Source organism: Cherax quadricarinatus, chromosome 48, assembly GCF_038502225.1.
Source record: "Cherax quadricarinatus isolate ZL_2023a chromosome 48, ASM3850222v1, whole genome shotgun sequence".
In the NCBI taxonomy this organism is placed as follows: Eukaryota; Metazoa; Arthropoda; class Malacostraca; order Decapoda; family Parastacidae; genus Cherax; species Cherax quadricarinatus.
This window is the reverse complement of record NC_091339.1, coordinates 8,823,776-8,835,209: the sequence shown is the minus strand read 5'-3', so window position 1 is coordinate 8,835,209 and position 11,434 is coordinate 8,823,776. Positions and strand designations below refer to the sequence as shown.

At 39.9% G+C, this 11,434-nt stretch overlaps 1 protein-coding gene across 2 annotated transcripts in view; it reads left to right on the top strand.

Moving 5' to 3' along the window:
* Positions 1-5,513: 5,513 nt before the first annotated feature.
* The window catches only part of LOC128697282 (zinc finger protein 271-like), a 193,557-nt gene continuing 187,636 nt past the window's right edge, over positions 5,514-11,434 (top strand). Inside the window, exons 1-3 of one of the 2 annotated variants that reach the window (XR_011393265.1) lie at positions 5,514-5,641; positions 9,714-9,801; positions 10,151-10,563. The gene's annotated coding sequence lies outside the window, so the exon portion shown is untranslated. Of the gene's footprint in view, positions 5,642-9,713; positions 9,802-10,150; positions 10,564-11,434 lie in introns of those variants that run through there. The other variant, XM_070094861.1, reaches the window with a different exon arrangement.

Genomic DNA, 11,434 nt, shown 5'->3' with positions numbered 1-11,434 from the left:
TGCTATGTATGATAATTTATGTAACTGTATTTATGTGTAGATGTACCTGAATAAACTTGCTTACTTGCACAGGGCAGCATGGGTTCAGAGCAGGTCGCTCCTGCCTCTCGCAACTACTGGACCACTATGATATGGTCCTGGATGCACTAGAAGACAAAAAGAATAAAGATGTAGTATTCAAAGATTTTGCAAAAGCCTTAGACAAGTGCGGTCATGGTGTAATAGCGCACAAAATGAGTGCTAAAGGAATAACTGGAAAAGTGGGCAGATGGATCTTCAAATTCCTAACCAACTGAACACAAAGAGTAGTGATAAACATAGTTAAGTCGGAGGCTACTACAGTGAAAGTTCTGTTCCACAAAGCTTTCACTGTTCCTCATCCTCATTTCAGACTTATGAGGATGAGATGAAAACCATAACATCGTGTCATCCTTTGCAGACGATACGAGAATCTGCATGAATGTCATCCACTGAGGACGCGGTAAATCTCCAGGCAGATATAAACAAAGTTTTCCAGTGGACAACGGAAAACAATGTGATATTCAATGAGGACAAATTTCAACTTCTCCGTTATGGAAAAGTGGAGGAAATAATAGCTAGTACTAAGTATATTGCAAACTCTAATCACACAATAAAACGGAAAAGTAGTGTGAAGGACTTGTGAGTGTTAATGTCAGAGGATCTCACCTTCAAAGATCACAACAATGCCACTATCACATTTGGGAGGGAAATGATAGGATGGATAATGAGAACCTTCAAAATATGGGATGCCAAGCCAAAGATGATCCTTTATAAATCACTTGTTCTCTCTAGGCTGGAATACTGCTGTAAACTAACATATCCATTCAAGGCAGGTGAAATTGCAGATTTAGAGAATGTACAGAGAACGTTCACTGCAGACAAGTTCTGTCAAACACCTTAATTACTGGGAACAGTAGAAATCACTTGACCTGTACTCACTTGAGCGCAGGAGAGAAAGATGTATCGTAATCTACACCTGGAAAATCCTAGAGGGACTGGTCCCAAATCTGCACAAAGTATTCACTTCCTACGAAAGCAAAAGACTGGGCAGGCGATGCAATGAAAAGTAGGGGGCGCTATTAGTACACTACGAGAAAACACATAAGTGTCCGGGACCCAAGACTGTTCGACAGCCCCCCCCCCACCAGCCATAAGGGGAATTACAAATAGACCCCTGGCTGCCTTCAAAAGGAAACTGAACAGATACCTGAAGTCAGTACCCAATCAGCCGGGGTGTGGTTCGTACATTTTACTACGTGTGGCCATCAATAACAGCCTGGTTGATGAAACCTTAATCTACCAGGAGGCCTGGTCAAGGACTAGGCCGCGGGGGCGTTGACCCCCGGAACACCCTCCAGGTAGACGCAGTTAGCCTGTTACTGCTACATGCTACCACACAAACATAGAGATTCACGGCTTTGAGAAATGTAGTGTTAATTTCACCGCTGAAGCACATAAGCAAATAGACTGATTTTTTATGCTATTCACTACAGTTATTCTACTGCCCCGGAAAATCTGCTAGAAAAGAGCATTTTATTTTTTTATTGAAATGCTGAATTAGGTGTTCTTTATTTTCTTTTCTCTTTAATTTATCTTTCTTCATTAAAAACAGGAGATTTTTATCCAGTCGTCTTCAAATTTTAAACGCTGGTGTACGATAAGTACAAGAAGGCTGACGCAAGTATTGGTAGGTGCAGCTGCCCTGGGACCACGTTAAGTACAAGAAGGCTGACGCAAGTATTGGTAGGTGCAGCTGCCCTGGGACCACGTTAAGTACAAGAAGGCTGACGCAAGTATTGGTAGGTGCAGCTGCCCTGGGACCACGTTAAGTACAAGAAGGCTGACGCAAGTATTGGTAGGTGCAGCTGCCCTGGGACCACGTTAAGTACAAGAAGGCTGACGCAAGTATTGGTAGGTGCAGCTGCCCTGGGACCACGTTAAGTACAAGGTTGATGCAAGTATTGGTAGGTGCAGCTGCCCTGGGACCACGTTAAGTACAAGGTTGATGCAAGTATTGGCAGGTGCAGCTGCCCTGGGACCACGTTAAGTACAAGAAGGTTGATGCAAGTATTGGTAGGTGCAGCTGCCCTGGGACCACGTTAAGTACAAGAAGGTTGATGCAAGTATTGGCAGGTGCAGCTGCCCTGGGACCACGTTAAGTACAAGAAGGTTGATGCAAGTATTGGCAGGTGCAGCTGCCCTGGGAGTTATACATCCCGTTCCAAGAGCCATGCAGTGAGTCGGATAACATACAAAAGTTTTTTCCACCTTGTTTTAAACATTCCACTGTGGTGTATCCTGCCTCCACGAGGGTACAGAGTCTAATTGAAGCTTGCAAGTGCATATTTGCTAGTTTCGTGTGAGAAAAAAAATATGTAGCATGAAACTTTCTTTCCCGTTCAGTCTTCGTTTAGTACCCAATAAATTTTGGCTGTGAAGGTGCATATTTGCAAATATACTTAGTCTGCAAACTCGGAATCATTTAAATCCAAGCAATAGTAGGAGTGGATCATAAAACTAAGACCCGCGTCAGGAAACAACTGTCCTGTATCCTGACAAATCTTAACCTTACCTAACGTAACCTAACGTAACCTAACGTAACCTAACGTAATAGTTGGAGGATGTCTTTTTTATCAGCTTCAAACTTTTAGCACTAGTAAGTTTTCCCAAGTGCAACATTTTCGTTGTTATTTTTCATTATAGATACCAGTTTTATTCAAAATTCTGTGAAAATAATTTCCATTCAAGATTAAGCAATGCCTCTTCTTATCGACTTCAAACCGATAATGCCGATGCGTTAGACTTTGAGTATGACAAAACTTACCCTCGGATTGTAGGTACAAATTTGTTAATATAGAAAAAAATAGTTATAAAAACATGGAGTCAGTAGATAACTCAAGAATACCTCGTGTGATCTTAACGAGAGGGAGAGGGAGATAGACCTTCATGTATAGTACATGTTTAGCACATGTATATTATACATATGCACATGTACATACATACGTGTATGTATATATATATATATATATATATATATATATATATATATATATATATATATATATATATATATATGTGTGTGTGTGTGTGTGTGTATATATGTGTGTGTGTGTGTGTGTGTATATATGTGTGTGTGTGTGTGTGTGTATATATGTGTGTATATATATGTGTGTATATATATGTGTGTATATATATATATATATATATATATATATATATATATATATATATATATATATATATATATATATATATATATATATATATGAGCACCCACACACACACGGAAGCATATATACACGTCTATTCCTCATCCTCATTTCCGACATAAAGATGTAAGCCATTGCTCCGTGTCTTCCTCTGCGGATGACACCCGGATCACCATGGCAGTGACCTCCATCGAAGACACCGCGAGACTCCAAGCGGACATCAACCAAATCTTCGAATGGGCCACTCAAAACAATATGAAGTTCAACGAGGAGAAAATTCAACTACTCAGATATGGGAAACTTGAAGAAATTAAAAATGTGTCAGGGTATACCCCAAATTTTAACCATACAATAGAGCGGAAAAGTAATGTGAGGAACCTGGGAGTGATAATGCCAGAGGATCTCGCCTTCAAAGACCACAATATTTTATCTACTTCATCCACTACGAAAATGATAGGATGGATAATGAGAACCTTCAAAACTAGGGACGCCAAGCCCATGATTCTCTTCAAATCGTTTGTGTTCTCTAAGCTGGAATACTGCTGTACACTAACGGCCCCCTTCAAGGCTGGCGACATTGCAGACCTGGAGAATGTACAAAGAACTTTCACGGCACACATAAGTACGATAAGGCACCTAAACTACTGGGAACGGTTGAAGGTCCTTGATCTGTATTCCCTGGAATGCAGGCGAGAGAGATACATTATAATATACACTTGGAAGGTCCTGGAGGGATTAACACCAAACTTGCACACGAGAATCACTCCATATGAAAGCAAAAGACTCTGCAGGAGATGCAATATTACCCAGATGAAAAGCAGGGGCGCCACGAGTACACTGAGAGACAACACAATAAGTGTCCGGTGCCCAAGACTGTTCAGTTGCCTCCCAGCATACATAAGGAGATTACCCAGAGACATCTGGCTGTCTTCAAGAAGGCACTGGACAGGCACCTAAAGTCAGTACCTGACCAACCGGGCTGTGGTTCGTACGTCAGCTTGCGTGCAGCCAGCAGTAACAGCCTGGTTGATCAGACCCTGATCCACCATGAGGCCTGGTCTCAGACCGGGCCGCGGGGACGTTGACCCCCGAAACCCTCTCCAGGTAAACCTATGCTAATGCATATATACTTAAATGAACACATATGCATAAGCATACATATTTGTGATATACATGCTTACAATATATTCATATGTACACACACACACACACACACAGTGTATATATATATATATATATATATATATATATATATATATATATATATATTTATTATTTTTATTATCACACTGGCCGATTCCCACCAAGGCAGGGTGGCCCGAAAAAGAAAAACTTTCACCATCATTCACTCCAATACTGTCTTGCCAGAAGGGTGCTTTACACTACAGTTTTTAAACTGCAACATTAACACCCCTCCTTCAGAGTGCAGGCACTGTACTTCCCATCTCCAGGACTCAAGTCCGGCCTGCCGGTTTCCCTGAACCCCTTCATAAATGTTACTTTGCTCACACTCCAACAGCACGTCAAGTATTAAAAACCATTTGTCTCCATTCACTCCTATCAAACACGCTCATGCATACCTGCTGGAAGTCCAAGCCCCTCGCACACAAAACCTCCTTTACCCCCTCTCTCCAACCTTTCCTAGGCCGACCCCTACCCCGCCTTCCTTCCACTACAGACTGATACACTCTTGAAGTCATTCTGTTTCGCTCCATTCTCTCTACATGTCCGAACCACCTCAACAACCCTTCCTCAGCCCTCTGGACAACAGTTTTGGTAATCCCGCACCTCCTCCTAACTTCCAAACTACGAATTCTCTGCATTATATTCACACCACACATTGCCCTCAGACATGACATCTCCACTGCCTCCAGCCTTCTCCTCGCTGCAACATTCATCACCCATGCTTCACACCCATATAAGAGCGTTGGTAAAACTATACTCTCATACATTCCCCTCTTTGCCTCCAAGGACAAAGTTCTTTGTCTCCACAGACTCCTAAGTGCACCACTCACTCTTTTTCCCTCATCAATTCTATGATTCACCTCATATATATATACATATATATATACATATATATATATATATACATATATATATACATACATATATACATATATATATATATAAATATATATACGCTGACCGTGTCCCCCAGCGAGGCAGCAGGGTGACCCGAAATAAAACATTATATCACTAATAAATTATATTAATAATTTAATATAATTGTAAGGTAAACACGTCGGTATAGTTAAACTGCTCAATGACTTGTAACGTTGTCTGCGGGAGTGTCGTCACCTGTGGTAGCCAAGCCAGGGCACGATAGTGAGTTGGTCTCCAGACAAAGTTGTGGTTGGAAGTGTCTGGCCTCTCCTACAACATCGACCAACTCTCCCACACGAACGTTCTAGGTTGGTCTTGACTTTGTTTTTACTCTGGAACGTGTATTTGTAACTTTGGTTTTGTGTGCAGGTTTTGTTGTCTACTCTGCTCTTGACGCCGAGGTGTCAGTAGACGCTGGTCTTGTTTCAGTAGACAATGGTCTTGTTTCAGTAGACGCTGGTCTTATTTCAGATTGTTCTTCTTACTCCAGGCTTCTCATTCTGCTTCTGTTAATTCTGACATAAAAGGCAATGAGTGTCTCGCCATTGTTTCTGGCTTCTGACCTAGCCTGCGACTATAATTTTCACTTATGCCTAGACAGTATATTAATGTGTTTATGTACATTATTATCTGCAATATTTTATTCAAGTTTTATGTCTCTTTTTATTCCATTTATATCTTAGATTATTAGTAATACGTGGAACTGACGGACTCAAGACACAGCTTTACTTTCTTGTTACATAGACCATTAACAAGATCCCTGTTGGGTAGACGGACTCCTGATCTGAGAGGGAAAATGATTTGTGTGTAACATGCATAAGTAAATATCTGCATACAAATAATACAAACATATACTGTATAGACACACGCATACATGCGTCCACATGCATATGAATGTACACACATACGTACAAACATGCATATAAGCACGCAAGCAACGCTGTATGACCGCTTGGTTTTGATTATAATATAAGCACGCATATAATATATATTATATATAATGTTGCATTCGACTTTCATGACCGCCCTGCATCATTACTTTTGGCTGCAATGAAGTAGAGGAGGCTGGGTTTATGAGACACAAGGTTACATTTATCAGCTCACTCGGCGACTGAAACACATTTAGATTAAATTTAAGAAATTCTGTTGACCATATATTTACATAGGCTCCCCAATTTATAGCTTTATTGTTCCAACTTAGATATTGTGACTTCATTTGTTTATTTATATTTTCTAAACAGTGATATTTAGCGGGAACTACTACAACTTTTTTCTTATTTTATACCTTATCAACAGAACTTCAACGTTTTCTGTTTCAGTTGTCGTAACCTGATTGTCTCCATATTTCCACTTGTTATCAGTATTGGCAATTCTCCTTTCATCATTCTGTCTCTGCTCTACACTCGGTAATTTCCGTCAAATACAACTTTAAGTACTTCTTAGTTTACTTTCAGTTAGATTATATCAGGAAGAACAAAAAGGCACAATAGCATGACGAACAGTACGCAAATAACTCGTACATTGGAGAGAGAAACTTGAGACGTTTCGGTCCGACTTGGATCATTTACAAAATGTGACTTTGTAAATGGTCTAAGTCAGGTTATTTGTATATAGATTATATCAAGTTTCCCTTCATTTATAATGTCCCTCAGTTCGTCTTTTTTTTGACTACTTTCTCTAAATTCTAATATAAAATCTTCAGAGGTGTATTCATATCGTTATTTCCATACTTTTATATATGTTTTAGGGAGGTTACCATCTATCATCTGCTCGTTCTTTGATGAACCATTTAATAGGTCGGTGTCTCTCTTACTCTATGTAAAACTATTTTTCTCTTTCATTCCATCTCTTGCTAGTTTTAAAATCCTTATTTTCACTTTATCCCTCTTTAAATGGTCGTGGTTAAATTGTTTAATCGTACAGAATTCCAGTTTCATTGTGTATTTAGCTTCCTTTCGGTATTTTTTTTTTCTTATAATTGATTATATAGATCATATTCAGTGGTATTTACTCATTTTTTTCTCATTTTCCAACTCGCATTATAACTCGCATTAAATTTTTTTAAAGCATTTTGTCATCTCATTCGTGTGTTGCTCTTTTTTTTTTTTTTGGAAACTGGGGGGGGAGGGGGTTCCTGTTTATATTTTATATCTATTTTTGACACGGCCAGAAAACAATAACCATTTTTGTGTCTACAGTTTTCCTCAATTTAAAATTACTTCTTGCAGTAAATTCCTTCGGTTGTACCACCTGATGTTCTGTCTCTTCAGTAATTTTAGCATAACTCTTTCCACTTATAACTTCATGCATCTAGTCAAACCTTCTTCTCTTCAAAACCTTAATTAACATCTTCAGAAATATTACGAGTTATCGTCACCTATACTATAGTTCTATCTTAAGCTTACTTATTGCTGTTTTTTACTTATCTGAACCTCTAATCTTCTCTTAATAATCTTTAATTTTAGCCATTTCCTCATCTATCTCTCATTTCATTATTATATTACTCTTTCTTTTAGTGTTTTCTGCATTTTAAGTACTTTATTTCCGTCAGTTTTAAAAATCACATTCTCCATATTTGTTTGTCAAGTCCTTCTGACCTTGCCTGATTTTGTTAAAATTTAGTCAATCTGTCCATCACTCCAATGAATTTCGTTTCTTGTTGACGTACAAGTATTGCCATGTTTGTTACTGGTGCCGCCTGGAACGCTGTAACTAAAGGGGCCACTCTACTGATGTTTTCACTGTTATATTTTATAAAAACTTTGTTCTTCAATCATTTTCTAAATTAATTTTTAAGAGCACGACCAAACTTGTCTGGTTCTATCCCCTCAAGACATAGATTTCCTATTACCCAAGAATGTGAAGGCTTATGTACTCTCTCAAAGTCAAATTGTGTGTCACATGAGGGGTCAGGAACCATTTATCTATAACATAACAGTGGTGCACTGCAGGTCTACTGGGCCACGCTAGGCAGGTTCAACATCCACTTGTGTACCCGTCCAACTTATTTGTAAAGATACGGTAGCTTCCCCAAGATCTCGCTTCATTGGCGCTACTCCAGAGTATTCCACTCCTTGACAACTGTTAACAAAAAAAGTGTTTTCCTATATCCTTTCTAAACTTAAATGTCCCCAGTTTGTAACATTCCTCCGAGTCATGTCTTGATTAAACATTTTCATAATGTTGCTTATATTCCCTTTCATTATTCCCAATTTCCCATTTGAACACTGCAGTCACATTCCCCGTAAAATTACATGTCTTTCCAGAGTGCAAATTTAATGTCTTTAAGCTATTCTTGGTAGAAGACTCCTGATACGTCGGATTTTCATCATTACCCCCCCCCCCTCTCTCTCTCTCTCTCTCTCTCTCTCTCTGACCCCTTGTGGATTTAGCGTTTAGTTTTCAGTGATAATCCTTCCCTGTATATTTTTCCAAAGCATTTATGTCCAATCTTTAATAGGAAGACCAGAACTGGTCAACATAATCTGAAGGATGAGACCTTACTAAAGATACACAAATTTGAAGTATAACCTGTGGACTTGTTATAAAGCGAATAATTCAATTTGCTTAATTCAGTCGGAGGCAAAAACAATGACAATAATGACGACAGTGACAGTGTCAACAATGACAACTTCTGTACTGTTACTTTTCGATTTAGATTCCTGCTAATCGGAACTACTAGATCCTTAACGCTTTAAATTTGTTTTAGTTTATAAGTCCCACAGTTATTTTCTTTTCCTTAGATTAGACCCTTGTATTATTCCACATTAAATTGCGCCTGCCAGTTCTCTGACTAATCCATCAGCCTATCTAAATCATACTGAAACTCTCTGGTGTCCACATCAGAAATTATTTGACGGCCTATTTTAGTGTCATCGGCAAACTTGCTTATGTCGTTATTACCTCGTCATTGTAGTGTATTATAAACAACAATGGTTCCAGTACTGACTCCTGTGTAACGCTTGTAACGAGTTCCCATTCTGATTTTGTAATCGATTTATGCCACCAGGCCACGGTGCCCCGTGGCCTGGAGCCCCGTGGCCTGGAGGCAAAAACCTCTCGCTTCACACTGTGAGAGTCCGGGTTCGATTCCCGGCAAAAGGGTGGAAACATTGGGTGTTTCCTTGCACCTCTTGTCCATATTCACCCATCAGTAATAATGGGTACCTGGGTGTTAGTCGACTGGTGTGGGTCGCATCCCGGGAAAAAATTTACCTAATTTGCCCAAAATGCTCTGCATAACAAGCGGCTTTCTATGTAGTTATTGTGGTATGTTATTGATGTCAGCTAGGACTGTGCACCTTGTAAATGTACTTGTAGAAATAGATATTAATATTATCATCAGTTAACTACGACTCGACGCAATTTCCTCTATTCCAGGTGCCGCTAGTTGCTCTTCACTCTCCTGTGTGGAATTTATGATAGTTCACATGAGCATCGGAAACCATGGACACGTGATAATGCACATGTGAGTAACCATGTACACATGATGGTTCACACGAGTGTCACAATTCACATGGATGTCAGGAACCATACACTCGTGTGGAAAATATTAAATATTCTAGACTAAAATTTATTGTTTGAATTAAAATATTAAAATACGTAGTATATAAAATACATGATAACCAGCCACGAATGGAGCCGATCACCTAGCTGAAATTAAAATGAAAATCAATTTATATATTTTTACTCAAATATCTTCATTCGCACTACTGTGAAAACTGAAAAGTCCAGTGAACATAGGACACCTCCTGTCATATATTTCCTAGTGCAACATTCAGTATCAATGTAGTTAAATAATTTGTGTATGTGAACAGATTCCTTCGCGTCATGTCGACTCTACAGGCGTAAACAGCATTCATAACTAACCAAGACGGTGTGTACCTAACGTGTCATGCACGAGTGACTCTTTGGGTAATTCCTGAGATGTGTACGTGTCATGTCTCATACACGGGTCTCTCTTCGGGGTAATTCCTGACAATTGCTCATCCACCTGCCCTGGAAGGACTCCAGAAGTGTGATACAACCCCTGGTGACCGCAGTAGGTGAAGATAGGCAGGCGGACTGAAGAAATGTCTTTTTACGAGGAGATCCATGAACATAACTTGCGTAGATGAATGAGACCTATGTGCAACACATATTTATTGTGGAAACGTTTCATCTGCCAGTGGCTATATTAGTCCTGTGCATGCAAAGAGTACGTAACCTTATTCGGCGCATGTACACACCCTCATTTACAGGCTATCTCCCCCAACCAGCGAACCAGGTTGCTAAGAGTTAATGGGGCCCCGTCGTTCAACTAGTGACCAGGTTCTAGCCAATAAGAAGATGGATAAGATAAGATAAGATTTCGTTCGGATTTTTAACCCCGGAGGGTTAGCCACCCAGGATAACCCAAGAAAGTCAATGCGTCATCGAGGACTGTCTAACTTATTTCCATTGGGGTCCTTAATCTTGTCCCCCAGGATGCGACCCACACCAGTCGACTAACACCCAGGTACCTATTTGCTGCTAGGTGAACAGGACAACAGGTGTAAGGAAACGTGTCGAAATGTTTCCACCCGCCGGGAATCGAACCCGGGCCCTCCGTGTGTGAAGCGGGAGCTTTAGCCACCAGGCCACCGGGCCACCCTCAGAGGTTATGTGGGTACCACTCTCCTGTCTGCCCTTGTCATTCCCATTCTAGAGCTGGTTGAAGCACGATCTGCTATCTTGTGGCTTCTATTTCTGCCTTGCTTACCGTGGAGTGCACTATACTTATCACTGTACATAGTGTACATATTGCTGTTCTAAATTGGTGAAGGATACTATAAGTCTAAACTTTTTCTGCTGTGTTTATTTTGCTCCCATTACACCCGGGATAACAGGCCATTTGGAATCCTGGGTTGTAATAGTCCAATACATAGAAAAACACTGAAAGGAGTGAAGAGGGAATTTCAGTTGATCAGAACTCGTCCTAAAGATAAACTTTTCAGATTAGCAACTGTGCTACGTCTTTATTGTGAAATGTTGGTGAAACATACCAATGTTATAAATGGTATATAATATCGACGAGTTGAGTAAAAAACATGGGGCAACACTTGGGAATCTTTTAACGAAAA